The sequence below is a fragment of the Schistocerca serialis genome, chromosome 5 (genome assembly GCF_023864345.2).
Source record: "Schistocerca serialis cubense isolate TAMUIC-IGC-003099 chromosome 5, iqSchSeri2.2, whole genome shotgun sequence".
NCBI lineage: Eukaryota > Metazoa > Arthropoda > Insecta > Orthoptera > Acrididae > Schistocerca > Schistocerca serialis.
The window spans coordinates 291195625-291220959 of record NC_064642.1 but is presented as its reverse complement, the minus strand read 5'-3'; positions in this window follow the sequence as shown (position 1 = coordinate 291220959).

Genomic DNA, 25335 nt, shown 5'->3' with positions numbered 1-25335 from the left:
GATCTGCACCTTCTAGCAGTCAAAGTGGAATCACCCTAGAATCAACAAGATGAGCCATAACAACTTCGACGAAATCTACGTGGGAATCCGTTCAAGATAAGTGCCAAAATTAATGACTTTTTTACAGTGACTTCATTATTTCCATGCTGACGATACCATCCACAGTCAATAACGTTGTTGTTGCCCGATAAAGCGAACATATGCTGCGTTAGCAACATTATTAATCTGATTTCTAACCTACTTTGCAAGTGGTGGTATTGTTGGAAGCTCTCCATGCAACTCCATCCTCTGCAAGCTTCTTCATCTCCCAGTACCTACTGCAACCTACATCCTTCTGAATCTGCTTAGTGTATTTATCTCTTCGTCTCCCTCTACGATTTTTACCCTCCACGCTGCCCTCCAATACTAAATTGGTGATCCCTTGATGCCTCATAACATGTCCTACCAACCGATTCCTTCTTCTAGTCAAGTTGTGCCACTCTCTTCTCCCCAATTCTATTCAATACCTCCTGATTAGTTATGTGATCTACCCATTTAATCTTCAACATTCTTCTGTAGCACCAAATTTCGAAAGCTTCTATTCTCTTCTTGTCCAAACTATTTATCATCCATGTTTCACTTCCATACATGGCTACACTTCATACAAATACTTTCAGAAACGACTTCCTTACACTTAAATCTATACTCGATGTTAACAAATTTCTCTTCTCCAGAAACGCTTTCCTTGCCATTGCCAGTCTATATTTGATATCCTCTCTACTTCGACCATCATCAGTTATTTTGCTCCCCAAATAGCAAAACTCCTTTACTACTTTAAGTGTTTCATTTCCTAATCTAATTCCCTCAGCATCACCCGACTTGATTCGATTACATTCCATTACCCTCGTTTTGCTTTTTTTGATGTTCATCTTATATCCTCCTTTCGAGACTCTGTCCATTCCATTCAACTGCTCTTCCAAGTCCTTTGCTGTCTCTGAGAGAATTACGTCATCGGCAAACCTCAAAGTTTTTATTTCTTCTCCGTGGATTTTAATACCTACTCCGAATTTTTCTTTTGTTTCCTTTACTGCTTGCTCATTATACAGATTGAATAACATCGGGGATAGGCTACAACCCTGTCTCACTCCCTTCCCAACCGCTGCTTCCCTTTCATGCCCCTCGACTCTTATAACTGCCATCCGGTTTCTGTACAAATTGTAAATAACCTTTCGCTCCCTGTATTTTACCCCTACCACCTTCAGAATTTGAAAGACAGTATTCCAGTCAACATTGGCAAGAGCTTTCTCTAAGTCTACAAATGCTATAAACGTAGGTTTGCCTTTCCTTAATCTATCTTCTAAGATAAGTCGTAGGGTCAGTATTGCCTCACGTGTTCCAATATTTCTACGGAATCCAAGCTGATCTTCCCCTAGGTCGGCTTCTACCAGTTTTTCCATTCGTCTGTAAAGAAGTTAAGGGAGTGGAAGTACAGGGCAGGAATTCTTTTAGGTTAGTTTCTTTATTGGCTAAAAACATTCCTAGTGAGTCTGTCTTTAAGATTATCCATATAAAGTGTGCAATAAATATTAAAATATGTTACAACCAAGATTTAGTGGATGAGGGTCTCGCGCATGTGAGCACTCGAATGCAACTGATATATTACTGTAATAGTTACCGACGGAATAGAGGTCCTGTTAATTTCTAATGTACCACAGAGAGCATTAGTATCAACTGAAGTACTATTTTCAACATGATTTCTCTTCGTAACACGATACGTTTATGGTAAATAGTCTGAAAGCATGTGCTTGTCTCGCGTCTGCTTAACTTGTTATTTAGTTTGTTTTTTATACGAAGCGAAACTTCAGTAAACAATTTTTGTTGTTGCTGAGCAACAGTCGTACAGTATATTTTAAAGGAACACATCGTCATTATACCGTTTTACTGTTTATTTAATTACAACCAAGGTTTCGGCCTCCTATGTCATTTCCAAGTATTTAATGTTATATCTTTAACATTTAACATGTTGTCAAGCTCGAAGTTTCTTAATTTATGGTCAACTTTGAGCTTGACAACATGTTAAGTATCCTGCAGTATATGTTAAAGATATAAAAATAAATACATGAAATTGGCATAAAATGCCGAAACCTGGGTTGTACTTTAATAAACAATAAAACACTAAAGAGGCGTTGTGTGCCATTAAAAAAACCTGAGTGCTTCAAAATGACAGACATATGTACACTCCTGGAAATGGAAAAAAGAACACATTGACACCGGTGTGTCAGACCCACCATACTTGCTCCGGACACTGCGAGAGGGCTGTACAAGCAATGATCACACGCACGGCACAGCGGACACACCAGGAACCGCGGTGTTGGCCGTCGAATGGCGCTAGCTGCGCAGCATTTGTGCACCGCCGCCGTCAGTGTCAGCCAGTTTGCCGTGACATACGGAGCTCCATCGCAGTCTTTAACACTGGTAGCATGCCGCGACAGCGTGGACGTGAACCGTATGTGCAGTTGACGGACTTTGAGCGAGGGCGTATAGTGGGCATGCGGGTGGCCGGGTGGACGTACCGCCGAATTGCTCAACACGTGGGGCGTGAGGTCTCCACAGTACATCGATGTTGTCGCCAGTGGTCGGCGGAAGGTGCACGTGCCCGTCGACCTGGGACCGGACCGCAGCGACGCACGGATGCACGCCAAGGCCGTAGGATCCTACGCAGTGCCGTAGGGGACCGCACCGCCACTTCCCAGCAAATTAGGGACACTGTTGCTCCTGGGGTATCGGCGAGGACCATTCGCAACCGTCTCCATGAAGCTGGGCTACGGTCCCGCACACCGTTAGGCCGTCTTCCGCTCACGCCCCAACATCGTGCAGCCCGCCTCCAGTGGTGTCGCGACAGGCGTGAATGGAGGGACGAATGGAGACGTGTCGTCTTCAGCGATGAGAGTCGCTTCTGCCTTGGTGTCAATGATGGTCGTATGCGTATTTGGCGCCGTGCAGGTGAGCTCCACAATCAGGACTGCATACGACCGAGGCACACAGGGCCAACACCCGGCATCATGGTGTGGGGAGCGATCTCCTACACTGGCCGTACACCATTGGTGATCGTCGAGGGGACACTGAATAGTGCACGGTACATCCAAACCGTCATCGAACCCATCGTTCTACCATTCCTAGACCGGCAAGGTAACTTGCTGTTCCAACAGGACAATGCACGTCCGCATGTATCCCGTGCCACCCAACGTGCTCTAGAAGGTGTAAGTCAACTACCCTGGCCAGCAAGATCTCCGGATCTGTCCCCCATTGAGCATGTTTGGGACTGGATGAAGCGTCGTCTCACGCGGTCTGCACGTCCAGCACGAACGCTGGTCCAACTGAGGCGCCAGGTGGAAATGGCATGGCAAGCCATTCCACAGGACTACATCCAGCATCTCTACGATCGTCTCCATGGGAGAATAGCAGCCTGCATTGCTGCGAAAGGTGGATATACACTGTACTAGTGCCGACATTGTGCATGCTCTGTTGCCTGTGTCTATGTGCCTGTGGTTCTGTCAGTGTGATCATGTGATGTATCTGACCCCAGGAATGTGTCAATAAAGTTTCCCCTTCCTGGGACAATGAATTCACGGTGTTCTTATTTCAATTTCCAGGAGTGTATTTACCGGTATACGGATAGAAAAGACCTAAAACATCATCCCAGTCGTGCAAATAACACTTCGATTGGTAGTCGGAAGCCAGTTAATCAATGTTTTTTAATTTGGTTGGAATTGTAACTCATGAAATATACGTGCAATTACATTATACATTTTTGTACATTTTGTACACTTTAAATTAATTTTTTGATGCGCCGTTTTGTAAGACACTTTCTTCGTCGAACACATTGACTTTTCAGCCAAACAGCCACCATTTTGTTAAAAACCACATTTGATAAATATTCGTGAGTACTACTTGACACAATATCGTCGGTTCAAAGCAGATTTTGGAATTGTGTTCTAGGTTGAAAATCATGGTTTTCAGAGCTCCCACCAACCGGCTTCGCACTCTGCTAAGGCCTTTGGTCGATGTCGTGTTGTGTCCTCTGGGTGCAAGTTTTGTACATAAAAAAGGTACATAATACGCTCATAAGGGTGTACAATAACGATCTAAAGTCAGTTTTGAAATTTTTTGTTTGTTTATTGAAGAAAATCAAGAATATCGGTTTCAAAATTGAGCATCCCCCTGGTGTATTCCCTAAATAAAGGCAAGTCTTCCGCTCCCGACAGTATACCAACCAGGTTCCTTTGGGAGTATGCTGATGTAATAGTTCCACATTTACCAATCATATACTACCGCTCGCTCGACGAAAGATCCATGCCTAACGGCTGAATAGTTGCAGAGATCATACCAATCCACAAGAAAGGAAAGAGAGAAATAACCCGCTTAATTACATAAGCCAGATGTCGATGTCAGAGTCATTGACGTTGATTTGCAGTAGGATTTTGTAACATGTATTGTGTTCGAACAATACGAATTACCTCGAAGGACAAAATCTATTGACACGAAACAGAGAATCGGAAAATATATCCTTGTGAAACACAAGTAGTTCTTTATCCACTGGAAGTAATGAGTTATATCGACGGGGTCTCAAACTGATACCGCGTTTCTACATTTCTAGATAATCAAATTGCGTTTCTATGAAGTATCGTTTAAGTTGTGGGACTGGGTTCGTGACGTCCTGTCAGGAATGTCATTGTACGTAGTAATCGGCGGACAGTCATCGAGTGAAACAGAAGTGATACCTTTCATTTCCCAAGAAAGTATTATAGGTTCTCTGCTGTTTCAAATCTACACAAAAGATTTGGGAGACAACCTGAGCAGCCTTCTTAGATTGTTTCCAGACGATGCTGTCGTTTACCGTATAATAAAGACATCTGAATATCAGTACTAATTACAAAATTGTTTACTCAAGATATCTGTATCATGCGAAAAGTGATAACTCCTCGAAACAATAAGAAAGGTGAAGTCGCCCACGTAAGTGCTAAAAGGGATCCGTTAAATTTAGACTACTCGATAAATCTCACAAATATGAAGGTTATCGGTTCAACTAAATACTTACAGATTACAATTACGTTCACGTAGAAAATGTTATGGGGAAGGCGGTCCAAATACTACGTACAATTTGCAGAACATTTCGAAGATGAAACAAATCTGCTAAAGAGACTGTTTACACTTCACATGTCCGTCTTCTTCTGGACCACTACTGTGTGGTCTGGGATCTTCACCAGATGGAAGTGATGGATCACATCGAAAATGTTCAAAGAAAGGCAACTTGTTCTGTGTTTTCGCGAAAAAGGGAAGAGATTGTCGGGCATCATATGCAAGTAGGGGTGGCCGCTATTAAAACAAAGGCGTTTCTCGTTGTCGTTAAATCTTTTCACGAAATTTCATCAAACTTTCTCCTCCGAATGTGTAAATATTTTGTTGACTTCTACTTACATAGGGAGAAACTACTACTGCGATGAAATAAGAGAAATCAGAGTTTGCACGGTAAGATTTAAATGAATGTTTCTTCCACGTGCTTTTCGAGAGTAGAACTGAAAGTGGTTCGATGAATCCGCAGCCAGTCACTGGAACTGCAGAAATCAGTAATAAAACGTACACGCAGATATTACTGCTTACTATGGTATTTTCTCTCACTTCTCAGAAGCATTGGATTGTGCAGTTCACAGCATTCTTCTAGAAAAGCTCAAATATTTATTATCTTGCTAGTAACTGGTTTACATCTTATTTCTCTAAAAGGATTCAGTGTATCGCATTATGAAACCCAGGGAGTGTACACCAAAAAGCGGTATCTTCAGAATGGGAATAATCGCTACAAGTGAGTGACAGTGATCGATGTTTGAACCGCTATTGTTCTTTTTATATACCTGTCTAACTAAAAGGATGTATAGTGCCACATTAACAAAATCCAGAGAGTTTACACAACTAAACAGCAACTTCAGAATGGCGAATAATCACTGCAAATATACCACAGGCATCGATAGTGGGTCCGCTCTTCTTCTTGTCTTATGTATAAATGATCTGCCATCATACATCCAAGTAGCTGAAATAGTTCGCTTTGCTGATGAAACAAGTATTATAAGCCTAACGGAGAAATTATTAAATGTGACTTCATCACACTGAAGGACAAAAGCGACACAGTCTTTGGCTTCAAATTTTTTTTTCCTTTATTTTATTGCCGGTTTCGATATATACCATCACCATCATATATGTCTTTCATTCTAAACTATTACAGAAAACATAAAAGCCATATAGTCAAAATAGGCACTGTCAACAGATAAACCGACTCATTATCAATTTATTACTGTTTTATTCTGTCATTATATCTGTTGACAGTGATGTTTTATGTAATAGTTTAGAATGAAAGATATGTTTGATGATGATGGAAATTGGAAATTCGTGGTAAGTTCGTATGGGACCAAACTACTGAGGTCACCGCTCCCTGGGCTTACACACTAGTTAATCTCTTAAACTAACTTAAGGTAAGGACAACACACACACACATGCCCAAGGGAGGACTCGAACCTCCGAAGGGGGGAGCCGCGCGAACCGTGGCAAGGCGCCTAAGACCACTCCGCGATGATGATGGTATAGATAGAAATCAGTAATAAATATAATGAAATGAATTTGGGACCACAGGCTATTCAGTGTTCTATAAGGACTAAAGAAAAAACTTCAACGCTTGAATATGTAAACAGAATTTTATTGAAAGTTAATAACAGATTATCTGCAAATGGATGTCGCTAAATTTAGTTAAAACACAGTTCACGTAATTCTGTAGTGCGAAAGACCTGACCACACTGTTAGCAATAATTGGTAAATGAAACACAGTATTCTTAATTCTTAGGTGTTTACCTTGATAATAACGCGAACTGGAAGTTACATGTTACGGACATTCTCAAACGTCTAAGATTTTGGAGATGAAAACGTAAAAAAGTTGACTTGCTTTTCATTTTCATTCACTCATGTCTTAGGACATCATATATTGGGGCAACTCTTCTCAAAGTAAGAACGTGTTTGTTGGCTTTGCTGATATTTCATCCAGCTGGTAGAACAATCAAGTTTTGTATCGTACGTCAGGCATTGTTGAGACAGTGTCAGGAGTGTGCCGAGAATACCAAATTTCAGAAATTACCGATCACCACGGACAACGCACTGGCCGACGGACTTCACTTAAGGACGGAGAGTAGAGGCGTTTGTTTAGAATTTACTGTTCTAACAGACAAGCAATATTGCGCGAAATAACCGGAGAAATCAATGTGGGACGTAAGACAAATGTATCCGTTATGACAGTGGGGTGAAATCTGGCGTTAATGGATTGTGGCAGCAGACGAACGACGTGGGAGACGACTAGCCTGATCATATAGTCCCGATTTCAGTTGGTAAGAGCTAATCCACTACCGTTCGAGTGTGGCGCTGATCGCACTAAGCAATGGAACCAGACTGTCAACAAACAACTGTGCAAGCTGGTGATGGCTCCATAATCGTGTGAGCTGTGTTTACGTGGAATGGTGTGGTTCCTCTGGTCCAGCTAAGACGATCATTGACTCCAAATGTCTATGTTCAGCTACTTGGAGACATTTTCTTATCCATCCATGGACTTCATGTTCCCAAACAGTGCCACATTTTTTCGTGATTGGTTTGAAAAAACATTCTGGGCAGTTCGAACCAATGGTTTGACATCCACATCGCCCGACATGAGTCCCATCGAACATTTATGGAGCGTAATCGCCAGGACAGTTCGCGCCCAAAATCCTGCACCGACAACACTTGCGTAATTGTGGGCGGCTGTAGAGGCAGCATGCCTCAATATTTCTGCATAGGACTTCCAACGACTTGTTGAGTCCATACCACATCGAATTGCGGAACTACACCGGGCAAATGGAGCTCCAACACCATATCAGGAGGTATCCCATGACTTTTGTCACCCCAGTGTATTTGTGGTTCTGACTGCTGTGGACGCTGTGAAGCGAGCCTAGTGCCGTAGGGAGCGTTATGTCCGCAATGAGCTTAAAGTAAAGTAAGGAAATCGCAAACATACGATAGAGGATTTTCTGTCCAGTGATCCCGTGATGATGTTACGATCTTCCAGAGATAATGGAAAAGCGTAAATGTATTAGTCTGAGGTGAGGGACTCTGGTCCGGAAACAACCAGGCTTAAAGCTATACACGAAAATACAGTACTGGCCATTAAAATTGCTACACCACTAAGGTGACGTGCTACCGACGCGTAATTTAACCAACAGGAAGAAGATGCTGTGATATGCAAATGATTAGGTTTTCAGAGCATTCACACAATTTTGGCGCCAGTGGCGACCCTACAACGTGTTGACATGAGGAAAGTTTCCAACCGATTTGTCATACACCAACAGCAGTTGACCGGCGTTGCCTGTGTTGTGATGCCTCGTGTAAGGAGGAGAAATGCGTACCATCACGTTTCCGACTTTGATAACGGTCGGATTGTAGCCTATCGCGATTGCGGTTTATCGTGTCGCGACATTGCTGGTCGCGTTGGTCGAGATCCAATGACTGTTAGCAGAATATGGAATCGGTGGGTTCAGGAGGGTAATACGGAACGCCGTGCTGGATCCCAACGGTCTCCTGTCACTAGTAGTCGAGATGACAGGCATCTTATCCGCATGGCTGTAACGGAACGTGCAGCCACGTCTCGATCCCCGACTCAACAAATGGGGACGTTTGCAAGACAACAACCATCTGCATGAACAGTTCGATGACGTTTGCAGCTGCATGGACTATCAGCTCCGAGACCGTGGCTGCGATTACCCTTGACGCTGCATCACAGACCGGAGAGCCTGCGATGGTCTACTCAACGACGAACCTGGCGACATCGCGGTGAACGCACATTGGAAGCGTGTATTCGTCATCGCCTTACTGGCGTATCAGCCGGCGTGATGGTATGGGGTGCCATTGGTTGCGCGTCTCGGTCACCTCTTGTTCGCATTGACGGCACTTTGAACAGTGGACATTCCATTTCAGATGTGTTACGACTCGTGGCTCTACCCTTCATTAGTTCCCTGCGAAGCCCTACATTTCAGCAGGACAATGTACGACAGCATGTTGCAGGTCCTGTACTAGCCTTTCTGGATACAGAAAATGTCCGACTGCTGCCCTGGCCACCACATTCTCCAGATCTCTCACCAATTAAAACGTCTGATCAATGGTGGCCGAGCAACTGGCTCGTCACAATACGCCAGTCACTACTCTTGGTGAACTGTGGTATCGTGTTGAAGCTGCATGGGCAGCTGTACCTGTACACGCCATCCAAGCTCTGTTTGACTCAATGCCCAGGCGTATCATGGTCGTTATTACGGCCAGAGGTGGTTGTCCTGGGTACTGATTTGTCATGATCTATGCACCCAAATTCCGTGAAAATGTAATTACATGTCAGTTCTAGTATAATATATTTGTCCAATGAATACCCGTTTATCATCTGCATTTCTTCTTGGTGTAGCAATTTTAATGGCCAGTGGTGTGGTTCTGATACCTCTTGCAATGGACCTCATCTGCTCCAGGCTCTCTGCCTTCCATTTATTGAGGAAATAGTATTGAGCAAACAAAATAAATGGCTAATAAACATGGGCACTAAAATGCATACCTTAAGAGCCATGAGTACTTGTTCAGTAGAAGAGATTTCACAGTAGCGAGGACGAACAAAAGCTCAGAGCTCTTAAGGCATGTAGGCCTACTTTAGAGTCCATGTTTACTCGAAATTTTTTTCTTGTTTTTGTACACACTGCCTCCTCCCAAAATATGGAAGGCAGAGCTTGCAGTAGAAGAGGTCCATTGTCAGAGGAATCAGAACGATTTACGCTTATAACTTTGGAGTCGGTCCTTTCCGGATCTGGGTCCCTTGCCTCAAATTGATACGTTTACGCTTCTCCATCATCCATGAAAATTTGTAACATCTTTATGGAATCACACTGCATAGCTGTACAGAAAATCGCCCGTTGTATATCTGCGGTTTTCCTACTTTACTTCAAGCTAATGGCTTACGTAGAGCCCACAGCGTCCCAAATAATCTCAACCCCATGTACACTAAGATGACAAAAGTCTGTAGCTCTTCTCGTGCTCTGGTCTAGTCTCAATTAGTCTTATAAATACGTTAAGGGACAGAAAAAAATCTGGAAATGAAGATGTGGAAATAGATTTACGAACTGTAATAATTAAGAGTCGTACTAATTACAAACAGAGGGACATGTTTCGTTGACTTAGTGAAAAAAGTGTTGTTGTCTTGACACACAAAGTGATTGCAAACAATTCACAGCGGCATCAAAGCAAAGTAAAAAATACATATTAAGGGTTCACTACGTAATTTCCGGAAGTTTCATAGCCAGCAAGTAAATAACACAAAATTATCACCTTTTTCCACGTTCTACATAGAATACTATAACTTAGCGAATAGTTTGAAACCCCCATTACTACAGTTCTCCTTACACATACTTCACACACACATATATTGTAAGATGTTTCAGGCACATACACAAGAAATAAAATCATGACACTTTAACAAGCAAAGAAAAGGTAATAAAACTTGTTGCTACGCATTTAGCAGAATCCATGCATAGTTCGCTGTTGTCATAATTTAGAAACAGAAACTGAATGTTGATGCTGAAGAATTACGCAGTTACAGGAATAAAAAAACGAACCTGACCGCAATTTCGACCAGGAAATATATGATTCCTTAACTCAGCTCACTTATTCGGTTCTCATTGAAAGCAAATTAATCAATCAGTTCAACGCAATCACAAATGAAACAGAACTAATAAATTTACAATTGCAGATAATAGCGCAAGCTTTATCAAAGTCAAGTATTTCGTTCAGCTGAGTGTTTACTTTTAAATAGATTCTACCACATTCTGCTTGAAATCTCACTTTTTTACAGCCTGCTCCCATAACTATTACTCTGCACACGACTAAAATATATTGGAATTGTAGAACCACTAGTTATGGTTGAAGAACTATTTGGATATACTCTGTTTCAACAAATCCTACAGCATCCTTAGGGTCTACTATATCCTCATCCAGATCGGCCGGCCGGTGTGACCGTGCGGTTAAAGGCGCTTCAGTCTGGAACCGCGTGACCGCTACGGTCGCAGGTTCGAATCCTGCCTCGGGCATGGATGTGTGTGATGTCCTTAGGTTAGTTAGGTTTAATTAGTTCTAAGTTCTAGGCAACTGATGACCTCAGAAGTTAAGTCGCATAGTGCTCAGAGCCATTTGAACCATTTTTGAACCTCATCCAGATCCACATGATTACTCTGCAATTCGCAGTTAAGTGCCTGGCAGAGCGTTCATCGAACCACCTTCAAGCCACTTCTCTACTGTTCCACTCTCGAACAGCGAGCAGCAAAAACGAACACTTAAATCTTTCCGTGCGAGCTCTGATTTCTCTTATTAAAATTATGATGATTATTTCTCCCTATGTAGTTGGCCGTCAACAAAAGACGGTGACTGAAATTTGATGAGAAGGTCCTGCCGCAATGAAAAACGCCTCTGTTTAATGACTCCCACAGCAATTCATGTATCATATCCCTGGCACTCTTTCCCCTACTTCGTGGTAATACAAGAGGAGCTTCCCTTCTTTGAACATTTTCGATGGCCTCCGCCAATCCTATCTGATGCGAATCCCACACAGCACAGCAATACTCCAGAACCGGGTGGACAAGGGTAGTGTAAGCAGTCCCTCTAGAAGACATGTTTCATTCTCTGAGTATTCCGCCAATAAATCGCAGGCTTTGGTTTGCTTTTCACACAAAATTATCTATGTGCTCGTTCCAATTTAAGTTATTCGTGACTGTAATCTCTAAGCATTAGGCTGAATTTACAGCCTTTAGTTTTTGTGTGATTTATCGTGTAACCGAAATTTAGCGGATTCACTTTAGTACTTATGTGGATGACGTCACACATTTCATTATTTAGATTCAACTGCCACTTTTGCAACACACAGATATATAGGCTAAATCATTTTGCAATTCGTTTCGATCGTCTGATGACTGTACAAGATGATAAATGAGAGCATCACCCGAAAAAAATCTAAGACGGCTGCTCTAATATAAATCGTTTATGTAGATCAGGAACAGCAGATGGCCTATACTACTTCCTCGGAGAACGCCAGATATTACTTCTGTCTTACTGGATGATTTCCCGTCAGTGAGTACGAACTGCGGTCTTTCTGACAGGAAATCACGAAACCAGTGGTACAACTGAGACGATACTCCACTGACACGCAATTTGATTAGAAGGCGCTTATGAAAATCAGTACAAATCAGCACTGTTGCTTTATTATTTTTCTCGGCTTCCGTGTGTCCATGTGCGCCAAATATGCTGTAAGAACGAGCTAATACGTAATGTGTACTTTTTTTTAAAGAAAATAAAGAAAAAGTCATACAATAATATACGAGTGCATAACTAAGTAACAGTTTACAGAGAGATGTTCTAAATTACCACAAATGCCATGACGGAGTTTATGTGCAGGTATGGCTGCTATACGTCATCGAATATTGAAACTGAATTGTCCGCTGCATTCTGTGCAGGTGACACAGGTGTAGGTCTGTGCAGGTCTGTTGCATTCAAAATTTGTCATTTATTGCAATGAGACTGCGGGAGGTCGCTCATGGTCAAACGCTGGACTCCCATTCGGAAGCACAACATTCCAAATCCTCGTCCGGCCTATCGGAGTTAAGTTTTCCGTGGTTTGCCAAAACAGTTTAAGGCAAACGGCGGTATAGTTCCTTTGACAGGGACACACGATTTCCTTTTCTAACCTTTCTCATTCCAAGAGTGAGCTTTAATTCTGTCATCTAATAATACAAGCTTTATTTTATTACTAGGCAAAAACGAACTCCAACAGTAGTGTCACTTCCACTTCTGGTCTCTCCGCATTTACGTAACATTTAAAGTAGTGAGTTAGTTTAAATCATTGGTAAACTTCCTACCGGATGCGACACCTTATCACGACTGTGATACCAATTCACTAAAAAAGAAAAAAAAAAAGAATTGGTAAGTTACTGTATCCGTTACGACACTGCCAATGCAAATAACAGAATAAACAAGCATTAAAAATACCCGGAAATAAATCTTTCACGGTGACGTGCTTTGCCAGAAGATGACAAGTAAAAAACTTGCCGAAACGTCTCTCGAACACGATGATATTATTCGACTGATTTCCCAAGAAGAATTCATCACTGAAATTAGCCGAGAAAACCTGGGCTTTCTGGCTGCGCTAAATTCAAATTGACATTTTTGCGTAGTTTTGATGTGCGCCGTCTCAGTCAGGAAGTTGTCCGCAATGCGTTTTAATTCACAGCTGATTCGGTTGGAAGACAGACAGTCTTTTACATATTGCAGTGGATGATTTAATCATTTCGTTTGCTATTCAGAATCTATGCACGGACCTAGTTTAAAGTTTTCAGCGATGTATTGGTAAGGTTAGTGTTCCTCACTTTCCGTCATACCACATCGCATACATTTCAGTTCAGTACGAAAACTATCAAGGAGCAAAAAATAAATAAATAGATTTCGCTTCGACTCAGGACACACGTGTCATCTAAATTTTATTCAAGTAAGCAATGGAAATTGTGGGTCCGCCTTGATGCAAAACACTTTTCCTTTATTTATTTTCTTCGCAAACTAGTTTCTGTGACAACATCACCATCTTTATTGCAAAACATGCGAAATTAGCTTCTTTATAAACAGTTGAAAACATAATTACATGTGAACTTTTTGGATCCAAAAACTGTATTCAGAGCATAGTTTTGTAATACTCTGAATGTAGTTTTACAATACACTGAAAACAATATTTGGAACCAAATAGTACGCATGTAATAATGTTTTTAACGCTACAATGATGCTAATTTTGTATGTTTTAGAAAAAAGGAAAAAAGGCATAGATGATGGCGATATTGTCGCTGCAACAAGTTTGGGTAGAAAACGAATAAAACAAAAGTGTTTTCATCAAGGCACATCCACAATCCCCATTGCTATTTTTGTGCAGATACGGACCAATGGAAGAGTTTCAAGATAAAATAATTGTTCGTGCAAGTAGCACTACTAGTTTAATTACCGTACGAACTGCATACGAACTCGCAGAGAACACCAGAACAAACGTTGAACGTTAAGACGGTCGTAAGGCTTGGAACAGTGGTAGGATCAGATTATGCGATTTTAAAAATGTGCCAACATCATACGAAACACCAAGTTGGTGATAGGGTGACTGGAGGAGGATGAATGAGGTGCGAATGCGGCAGCGCGCGCTCGAGCGTGTACTCACGTTTGCTGTGTGCAGCTGTCCCTGTGGTCAGCAGCAGCGCCGGGGCGGTATATATAGGGCCACCCCCTGCTCGCCGACACCGTAAGCAACGGGAATCGCAGAGCTGCGGCTGCGAACCCGGGGGAAAGCCGAGCACCCCGGACAGGTCTCGCCCGGGTGTCGAACGCGGCACCACTTGGCCGCAGCAGCGCTCTGGCCCCTAGCGAAATGCGTAGTAGTCTCAGAAAGATTCCGAGATGAACGCAAGTATTAAGTAGCGTGCTAATTCGTCAAAAATTGACGTGATGAGACTGCGTCTGTGCAAGAATACAAGTGAATTCTTACAAAAAAAAAAAAAAAAAAAAATAAAGCAGCAACCAGCCATTTGTAGAAAGTGTTTTTCCCTTTCCCTATAAGTGCCTAACATATGACAATAAGCAGGTATAAGAAGTCGACAGTGTTACATTCTAGCGAATACAACTTGATACTAAATTCAGCTGTGGCAAGCATACCACAGAAGTGTTGAAGCGCCTGAACAAATCTTTAATTGCAATGCGGACGTTGTCAATTACAGATGATATAAAAAGAAAAAAAGCTACCATGTTTCGCTTACTTTCATTCTATAACGTCATACGAGAACCAGTCCAAACTGCAATGATTCCAAAAATGTGTAATACAATTTATTTTGTGGTATGAACTCAAGAACGTCTTGCAGAGTCCTGTTCAACAAACTGGAGACAATAACTACCGCCTCCGAATACATGAAGTTTGTCGTTAATAATGTATGTCTTTTCGAAACCAGCAACCCAGTTCACTGAATCAGTACTGGAAATAAGAATAATCTTCATAAAGATTCAAAGTCACTTACTTTGGTCCAGAAATGCGCCTGTTTTTCAGGAACACACAGTTTTAGTAACTTTCCAACAAGCATAAAACGTTTAACTGCAGATAAAGCTCATTTTAAGTGGAGCCTAAAAGATTTATTAGATCCAACTCCATCTGATGCACTGATGAATTCCTTAGTAGAATCAGTTAATTAATGTAGGTATTACTAAAATATCAAATAACGTATTACGTAAAATCTTACTTCTTCACCTTTTCAGTGCAGTATTGTGATCAATGTAAATAAGTTGCCAGCTGATTTTCTATTTGATGACATGCGGCTACAATAGCCTAAGAATCATCATGTACATCGGAGTGTATTATACATTTGCAATTTTTTTGTTACAGGCTTGTTATTACATCTTCAAAATTTTTTTTCAGTTTTTTCTATTATTCTACATCTGTGAGGACCATTCCACTTAGAATATGTGGTAGGGGCGTTACGACATTTTTTGTACATAGGTAGTATGTATGCTCGTTTTATGAAATGTTTTAGATCCTCACTATGTATCTATGGAATAAAAAGCATATTTAATACCTAAATAACACAATGTACTAAAATGAATAACAGCGTTACTGGATTTGAACGGATAGATTTATCCTTAGACAGTTTTTCACTTTCATAATTATATTTACTTTGTGCTGTACCTGAGATGTCGGTTTTTTTACATTATGACAAAAGCTCCTTTGTTTATCTAATTTTTACATTTTTGTGTAGGAGGGATGCTTATGCAAAGAACAGTTCCACAATGTCAACTGAATAAGCATCTAAACAGTGTGCGTAATCAGAACTATGGGCTTATCTCTTCCCTCCAGGCTCCATAGTCGTTTTTGAAACAAATCATGTAACTGAGCAGCACAGAATATGTTAGAGAGGGAAATGTATCAATTACGATTTCCTTTAAAATTCTGGCAGTATTTTCACACCACTTACGGGCACTATTCTGATAGTTGAAGGAAAACTTCTTTGATACCTTCTGCACCTCCATCCACTCTGTTCGATTCAGTTACACAATTTGTTCAAAAACTCTACCCGTAAAGATTCTAAGGGTATCTGAAAAAAACCTTGACACGTTTTTGTGTAGTAAATAAACCCTATTGTCCATATGGTGTAGTGAGAAACTACGTATTTAAGCTGTAATGTAAGTCAGACATTACAATTACGATATCCTATAGTATTTTGTTTTCGTATTGTAAACCGCAAAACGTCGACGTATTTCGAACTATAATTTAATGTCATCTGTGGTTGTAGATTTCTTATACCACAGTACATCAGAAGACATGAATAACATCTTTTATGCAACGGTACTAGAAAAAAAGCTCGGCACCCGAAACATAAAACAGTTACACTGTTGTAGATCATGACAATTTTATAACAAGCTCTGCAATGAAGAATGATGCTTTTGCTACTAAGCTTTCCGGTAGACGCCTATGATTAGAGGTAGTTGCTGTGTCTCTGTCACGTTTTTGTTCAATAACGATTGTGTTGTCGTGCTCCTTTTTTTCTGTTCCTTTTCTCCATATTACTTTGTTATGTAGACTTTAATCTCAATAATTATTTACTCCTGAATCTAGGATTGTAACTAAATGAAAATTGTTCTTATTACGTCAACCTAGGCACTCAAACCGTCGGCTGTTGGGGAGAGGAGGGTATTCGTAAATTCTGAAAAACTGTAATCAATTTTGAACAATTGTGTGGTACTTCCTAATTAAGATCTGTCTGTTCATTTTACAACGATTCATAAAGCCAGTGTTCGTGCTTCCCGATAAAAGCTGATGAAATTGAGTCCATAGTTTGTTATCAACTCGGATGATGTTCAGATACAGTTGAAACTTATGTTATTTTAGTTGTCTAATTTACATGTTAAACCCAGTCAAAAAGAAAAGCTTGAACGGTGGTGCAAAATAACAGTCAAACTCCCGACCAGAAACTTTCCTACGGCGGTCACTTTGTGATAAGGTCGTCTAATTATCTTATTTCGCTAACTTCATCAATCGTTTACTTTTCTAGCATTTGCCAATAGTCTGTTTTGCCGTCAAAATTTCCGTTGCATATATTACACTTACAAAATATAACACGTAAATGTTAATTTTAGAACGAACAGTGTGTCAGATAACGTAAAAAAACAAACGCGTTCATTTCATCTACTCTTGAACTAATTTATGAGATCACATGGAGAAAACCACTATTTATTTATTTAATTTATGCTGTGGTGACCTATTCACTATTCTTGTGGTTATAAATTCAAGTTATGTCTTCCGCTGGTAGACTGTACATATGCAACAAAAAAGGCGGTTCTAATCCACGTTCGACCTTTCAGATTTTTAGATTTCTCACGTTTCCCTAAATCTCTTAAGGTAAATGCTGGGATGATACGTTTTAAGAGGACACAGCCGATTTCCTTCGCTATCCTTCTGCAATCCGAGTTTATGCCCCATCCCTAATAACCTCGTCGTAAACGGAACTTTATACCCTAATCGTCCTTCCTTTCACATTTCACTGAAATTTTACGATTCGTGTTATTTTCATTATTATTATATTAGCCATACACTGAAGTTTGGTGCAGGGTGTGACAACTGACCCTCAACATAAACAAACCTAACATGTTTGTGGTAAGTCATCAGTCCCTATGGTTACACACTACTTAATCCAAATTGAACTAACTTACGCTAAGGACGACACACACGTCCATGCCCGAGGGAGGACTCGAACCTCCGACCGCGGCAGCCGCGCTAACCGTGACAAGGCTCCCAGACCGTGCGGCTATCCCTCGCGGCAAAACGTAACGTATTGCGAACTACAGACAGGAAGACTCATTTTTGTATCATTGGATTGCTCATCGTATGATTCTTGAATACTGCTCGTCAGTATGGGATCCGCAACACATAGGATTGATAGAGAAACAGAGAAAAAGAAGCGCAGCGCTTTTTGTTACGGATTATTTTCGTAAGCTCGGAAGCGTCTCAGAAATGATAACCAGCTACAACAGCAGTCACTGCAAGAGAGGCCCTCTGCATCACGGTGTGGTCTACTGTTAAAGTTCTGAGAGCGTAAGTTCCTAGAAGAGTTAATAAATATATTACTTCCTCCTACGTATAGCTCTCGAATAGACCATGATCATGAAATTCGGGAGATTCGAGTCCACAAGGAGGCTTAACGGCAATCGCTCTTCTCTCGAAGCATTCGTAACTGGAACAGGAAAAGGAGGAAGTGACATTGGTACACAAAGTATCCTCCGCAACACACCGCAACGTGGCTTGCGGAGTGTAGATGTAGATTACAGGATTTTAGAACAGTCACTGGAAGCTGTTACTTCCATAAAATCTCTAATAATACGCGTACTGAGAGATTTGAAGTGGAACGACCACATAAAATTAATAGCAGATAAGCCAGACGCCAAACTGAGATTCATTGGAAGAATCACTAGGAATTTTAGTCCATGTACAAAGGAAGTAGATTACAAAACACTCGTTCGACCAACACTTGATTATTTTTCATCAGTCTAGGATCAGTACCTGACAGGATCGCGTAGAAGAAATAGATATTCCAAAGAAGAGCAGCACGTTTCGTTACGGGCTCATTTAGTAAGTGCGAAAGCGTCAGGGAGATGTTCAGTCAACTCTAGTGGCAGACGCTGCAAGAGAGGCGTTCTGAGTCACGGTGTGGTTTACTGCTAAAATTTCGAGTGTGTGCGTTTCTTGGTTAGTAGAAGAGTCAACCAATACTGAAAGCGATCCGTCAGCGGATGGACCTTTTTTTGTGTGTTCCATAGGAATTCAAACTTTCTCGAGTGTCGAGTATGGCCTTCGACCAGCGGGATATAATACTCTGATGCTGATCTTTTGACGAACATCTGTATACCACACCTGATTTTTACTGGTCCTCTGTTACTTCTGACATAGGAAGCAGCAGTAAAAAGTGAAAAATCGACAGTGTGCACTGAATTGCTCGGGCCGTTCTGTGGCTGAAGAATCCTTACATTGTCGTCCCAGTTATGTTCCACGAGATATTCAGGAAAGAATTAATATCACCCTTTGGTCCTAACAGAATCTATCAACAACTTGTTGATAATAGCGAGAAACTTTATATCAAAATTGGTGATTAGTAGATGAAGTTCAGGAAGCAAAATACGAGGGTTGTCCAGAAAGTAAGTTCCGATCGGTCTCGAAATGGAAACCACAGTGAAAACCAGAAACGTTTTAGTTGCAACAGTTAGGTGCAGCATCCACCTACTTCTCTACGTAGTCGAAGCTCCAACTTCGAGTGTTGTCGTAGTGTTGTATCAACTTTCCAATATCCTCGTCATAGAAAACAGCCGCCTGTGCTTTCGGCCAGTTACCTGTACTGGTCTGCAGCTCGTTGTCTGTGGAAAAATGTTGTCTTCATAGGCAGGGGTTCTTGTGAGCAGAGATGAGACTCAGGGGGAGCCAATTACGGACTGTATTGTGGGTGATCAAACACTTCTCATCGGAAACGCTGCAGGAGCGTCTTCATTGCCCCTGCAGTGTACGGCCGAGAATTGGCATGAAGAAGGAACTGCTCGACAGTTGTGTTATGTGGGTTGCAAGACACAGGCGAAATTTCTAACGAGGCCCTCATACTTGGCGGGAGACGCTATTCCCTACGCATCTTTACGTGCTCACTTTTCACTCAAAACTGCAAAGAGCAACACGACACGATCAACGGACATACTAGAGACACCGCCCAACAGATCTGTGCAAAGCTTTACCGGATTTTCTCAGTGGTTTCCACATCGCGACCGATCGGAACTTACTTTCTGGACAGCCCTCATAACCTATGAAGGACGAAGCAAAGAGGACATAAAAAGTAGGCTAGTACAGGCAAAGAGGGCATTCTAGACCAAGAGGAGCCTACTAGGTGACCGAGATCATTTAACTGCGCAGGCTTTGTCCCCAGCAGGGCACAGCGCTTTTGCAAGTGATAACGTTCCTGTGTATAGGGTGACCAGGAGGAACGGCCAATATTCGCGAATATGACAACGATCATTCGAAGCAAAAACGTGTAGCACTCACGAGCACTGAAATACGTATTTTAAGAGTTATGAGCACTTGTTCATCTTTGCTACTGTGAAACACACCTATTTTATTCAATAAGTGCTCAAAGTTATTAAGGTATGCAATTTAGAGCCCATGTTTACTAGACTTTTTTGTTTCGAATGATTGTTCCTGTTAGAGCCCTGAATGTTGACTATTTCATCTGACATATCCTCCAAATTATTGGGTCACTGTCGTCTGTCAAGGTAAAAAAAATATTAAGGGAGATTATGCTCACGTCTGACATCTGTATGGTGCGAAAAGAGCCAATTGACTCTAGGTAATGAAAAGTGTGAAGTTATCCACATGAGAACTAAAAGAAATCCGCTGTATTTCGGTTACAGGACAAATCATTTAAATCTAAAGACTGTAAATTCACCTAAATACTTAGTTATAACAGTTACAAATAGTTTAAATTGAAAGCATGGCATAGATAATGTTGTGGAGAAAGCAAAGCAAAGACTGCGATTTATTGGAAGAACACTTAGCAAGTGCTATGTCTACAAAACAGACCGCTTACACCACGCTTTTCCACCCTCTTCTGGCGTGTTGCTGTCTGGTGTAGCATCCGAATCAGATGGGACTGACGGAGAACACAGAAAAAGTTCAAAAACGGTAACTCGTGTCGCGAAACAGGGGAGACAGCACAACGGACATGATACTTAAATTACTGTTACAATCATGAAAACAAAGGTGTTTTTCGTTGCGGCAGGATGTTCTATTGACCTTTCAATCTCCAACTTGCTTATCCGATTGCGAAAATATTTTGTTATGGCCCACCTACATAGGGAGAAATGATCATCAGAGTAAAATAAGAAAAGTCACTACTCATGTAGAAAGGTTTAAGTGCTCGTTTTTCCCCCTCGTCGTTCCAGAGTGGGACGGTAGATAAGTAGCTTGAGAGTATCCAGAATGAAATTTTCACTTTGCAGCGGTGTGTGCGCTGTTATGAAACTTTCCTGGCAGATTAAAGCTGTGCGCCGGACCGAGACTCGAACTCGGGACCTTTGCCTTTCGCCGGCAAGTGCTCTACCTACTGAGCTACCCAAGCACGACTCGCCCCCTGTCCTCGCAGCTTTACTTCCGCCAGTACCTCGTCTCCTACTTTCCAAACTTCATAGAAGCTCTTCTGCAAACCTTGCAGAATAGCTCTCCTGGAAGAAAGGATATTGGGGAGACATGGCTTAGTCACAGCCTAGGGGATGTTTCCAGAATGAAATTTCCACTCTGCAGCGGAGTGTGCGCTGTTATGAAACTTTTCTGGCAGATTAGAACTGGCGGAAGTAAAGCTGTGAGGACGGGACGTGAACCGTGCTTGGGTAGCTCAGTTGGTAGAGCACTTGCCCGCGAAAGGCAAAGGTCCCGAGTTCGAGTCTCGGTCCGACACACAGTTTTAATCTGCCAGGAAAGTTTCAGCTTGAGAGTAGTTCGATGAACCCACTGTCAGGCGGTTAATCGTGAATTTCAGAGTAATCATGTTGATATCAATGAACTGGAACAACTACATTGTGTGAAACAGTATAAAATCAATTTGCACTAAGCAAAATTTATCTGCTTTTGTCTTAAGGAATAAAGGTGGTCTTACACCATTTTAAATTTTTACTCATAGCCTTGTGCATCCTTAATAATTAGGCCAATACTAAATATTTTACCACATTCTTCTTGCAAGCACAAAGTTAACGTATCCGTATCTACACTTCTACAGGTAGGCCGGCCAGAGTGGCCGAGCAGTTCTAGGCGCTACAGTTGGGAACGGCGCTACGGTCGCAGGCTCGAATCCTGCCCCTGGTATGGATGTGTGGAATGCCCTTAGGTTAGTTCGGTTTAAGTAGTTCTAAGTTCTAGGGGACTGATGACATCAGAAGTTAAGTCCCATAGTGCTCAGAGCCTTTTGAATCATTCTACAGGTAGCAAAATTTCGATTGTAAGTCAAAACAGAGTTCTAAGCTAATGGTGAACCATAGAGACATTTTTGAAATGTAAACCAAATATGTATGCAAATAAGAGGAGCGTGAGATGATTTAGACGAATAAACCGATGCAGGTATCACGTCTTCTCAAATAAGTCAGGTTCCATATCCACAGAATGGCGATTAGAATGCGAATCATTGAGGTCTCTACAAATACAAGGAATAGGCTACCTACCCCGCAAACTACTCCAATGAATAGCGCAGAGGATTAGCCGAGCGGTCTAGGGCGCTGCAGTCACGGACTGTGCGGCTGATCCCGGCGGAGGTTCGAGTCCTCCGTCGGGCATGGGTGTGTATGTGTTCGTCCTTAAGATAATTTAGGTTAAGTAGTGTGTAAGCTTAGGGACTGATGACCATGGCAGTTAAGTCCCATAAGATTTCACACAAAAAAAAGCGCAGATGAGCAAATGGCGGAACACCAACACCGATAGTGGCCGAGCACTGGTTGTCGTCTCATAGTACGGCGAACAGCGCTATTACTCTCTCCGGAAGTGATAATTACTAATGTGGTGAAATTGATGTCGCCAGTTGCTGCTCCTACCGTTGCTTCTTTTACTTAATGAGAGACCGTTTATTGACTCATTTGCTCTTTGTGTGCATCAACAATACGTACAGGAAGAACAAGAATTTATCGATTTAAGTGACGAGACGAGTTACTTAAAGAAACAGAAATAAGATAAAACACTTCATCCATTTATTAGCATCAATCTTTTACTAATATTGTTCTTAATCAATGTCTATAATCAACATTCACTATATATTTATAAGTATTTTTAAAGTTCTTTTAGCAACCCAGTGATCTAGGTTAGTGTCTTTGACTAATAATCCTAAGAGTCCTCGGTCCCGTATTCGAATTCTGCAATTGATAAATTTTGAATGAGAATCATCAACAATGGCGGGCGAAGACTTCCGGCATAGGAAGTCACCTTCATTCAGAATAGGGCCTTGTCAAAAAGGGCAGAGGTTCAGGGCACTCTCTTGCCCTTGGAGTGCGAAACTGCCCATAAAGACGGAAGAATCAGCAATGATCAGAAGGCAATGGAAACCACGGTATGAAAAACACATAATGTGTAACCGCAGGACACGTGGCTGTAGCTGAAAAAGTGTTATGATGATATCTCTATTGGCAGAAGATTCTGGAGTAGACCCCCACTCGGATCTCGAGGAGAGAGCTTTCAAAGGGGAAGTGACCATGAGAAAAAGACTGAATAACGAACAAAAGGATAATGATCTACAAGACGGGGCGTGGAACGTCGGAAGTTTGAACGTGGTAGGGAAACCAGAAAATCTGAAAAGGAAAATGCTAACGCTCAATCTAGATATAGTTGAGCTCTGTGAAGTGAAATGGAATGAATAGAAAGTTTTCTGAGGTCAGACGAGTATATGGTAATACCAACAACAGCAGAGAATAATATAACAGCAATAGGATTCGTTATGAATAGGAAGGTAGGACAAAGATTGAATTACTGTGAACAGTTCAGTGAAGGGTTATTCTAACCAGAATCGACAGCAAACCAACACCGACAACGATAGTTTGCGTATACCTGCCGATGTCACAAGCCAAAGATGAAGAGACAGAGAACGTATACGAAGATATTGAACGGGTAATTCAGTACGTAGAGGCAGATGAATAGTCATCGGGGATTAAAATGCGGTCGTGGGAGAAGGAGTAGAAGAAAGGCTTACGGAAGAATATGGGCTTGGTAGTATGACTGAGAGAGGACAAAGACTGAGTTCAGCAATAAATTGAATTTAATAGTAGGGAATACTCTGTTCAAGAACCACAAGAGGAGGAAATATACTTGAAAAAGGCCGGGAGATACGGGAAGATTTCAGTTAGATTACACTATTGTCCAGCAGATATTCCGAAATCCGACACTGGATTGCAAGACGTACCCAGGAGCAGATATAGACTCAGATCGCAATTTAGTAGTGATGAGGAGTAGGCTGAAGTTTAAGAGGCTAGTCAGGAAGAACCAATGCGCAAAGAAATGGGATATGGTACTATTAAGGAATCAAGAGATAAGCTCGAACCTCTCAGAGGATATAGGTACTGTGATAAGGACTAGCGCAGTAGATATTTCAGTGGAAGAGGACTAGACATCTCTAAAAAGGACAGTCACAGAAGCTGGAAAGAAAAACATAGGTACAAAGAAGGTAACTGCGAAGAAAACACGGGTAACAGAAGAAATACTTCGCCTGATCGATGAAGGAAAAAAGTACAAAAGTATCCAGGGAAATTCAGCACTACAGAAATTCAAGTCACTTAGGAATGAAATTAATTGGAAGTGCTGGGAAGCTAAGACGAAATGACTGCATGAAACGTGTGAAGAAATCGAAAAAGAAATGCCTGTCAGAAAGACTGACTCAGCACACAGAAAAGTCAAAACAACTTTCGGTGAAACTAAAAGCAAGAGCGGTAACATTAAGAGTATAGAGGGGATTTCGCTGTTAAATGCAAGAGACAGAGCGGATAGGAATAAAGAGTACAATGAATGCCTCTATGAGGAGGAGGATTGTCTGGATGGTTAGATAAGATTCCATCAGAATTTCTAAAATCATTGGGGAATGTGCCAACAAAACGACTATTCACGTTGTGTGTAGAATGTATGAGTTTGGCGATATACCATTTTACTTTCGGAAAACATCATCCACACAATTTCGAAAGATTGCAGTAGACGATTAGTGCCTAATTATCGCACAACCAGATTAACAGCTCATGCATCCAAGTTGCTGACATACATAAGAATGCTACGTTAGATGACTATCAGTTTGGCTTTAAGGTAGGTAAAGGCACCAGAGAGACAATTCTGACGTTGAGGTTGTAAATGGAAGCAATACTAATGAAAAATCGAGATATGCTCGTAGAATTTATCGACGTAGGAAAGAGCGTTCGACAATGTGAAATGGTGCAAGATGTTCGAAACTCTGAGAAAAGTAGGTATAAGCTACAGGGAAAGACAGGTAATATATACAATACATAGAAGAACCAAGAGGGAACAATAAGAAAGGAAGATGAAGAGAAGTGCTCGGATTAAAAAGGATGTAAGACAGGGATGTAGTCTTTCGCCCTTACTGTTTAATCTGTATATCGAAGAAACAATGACGAAAATAAAAGAAAGGTTAAAGAGTGTAATTA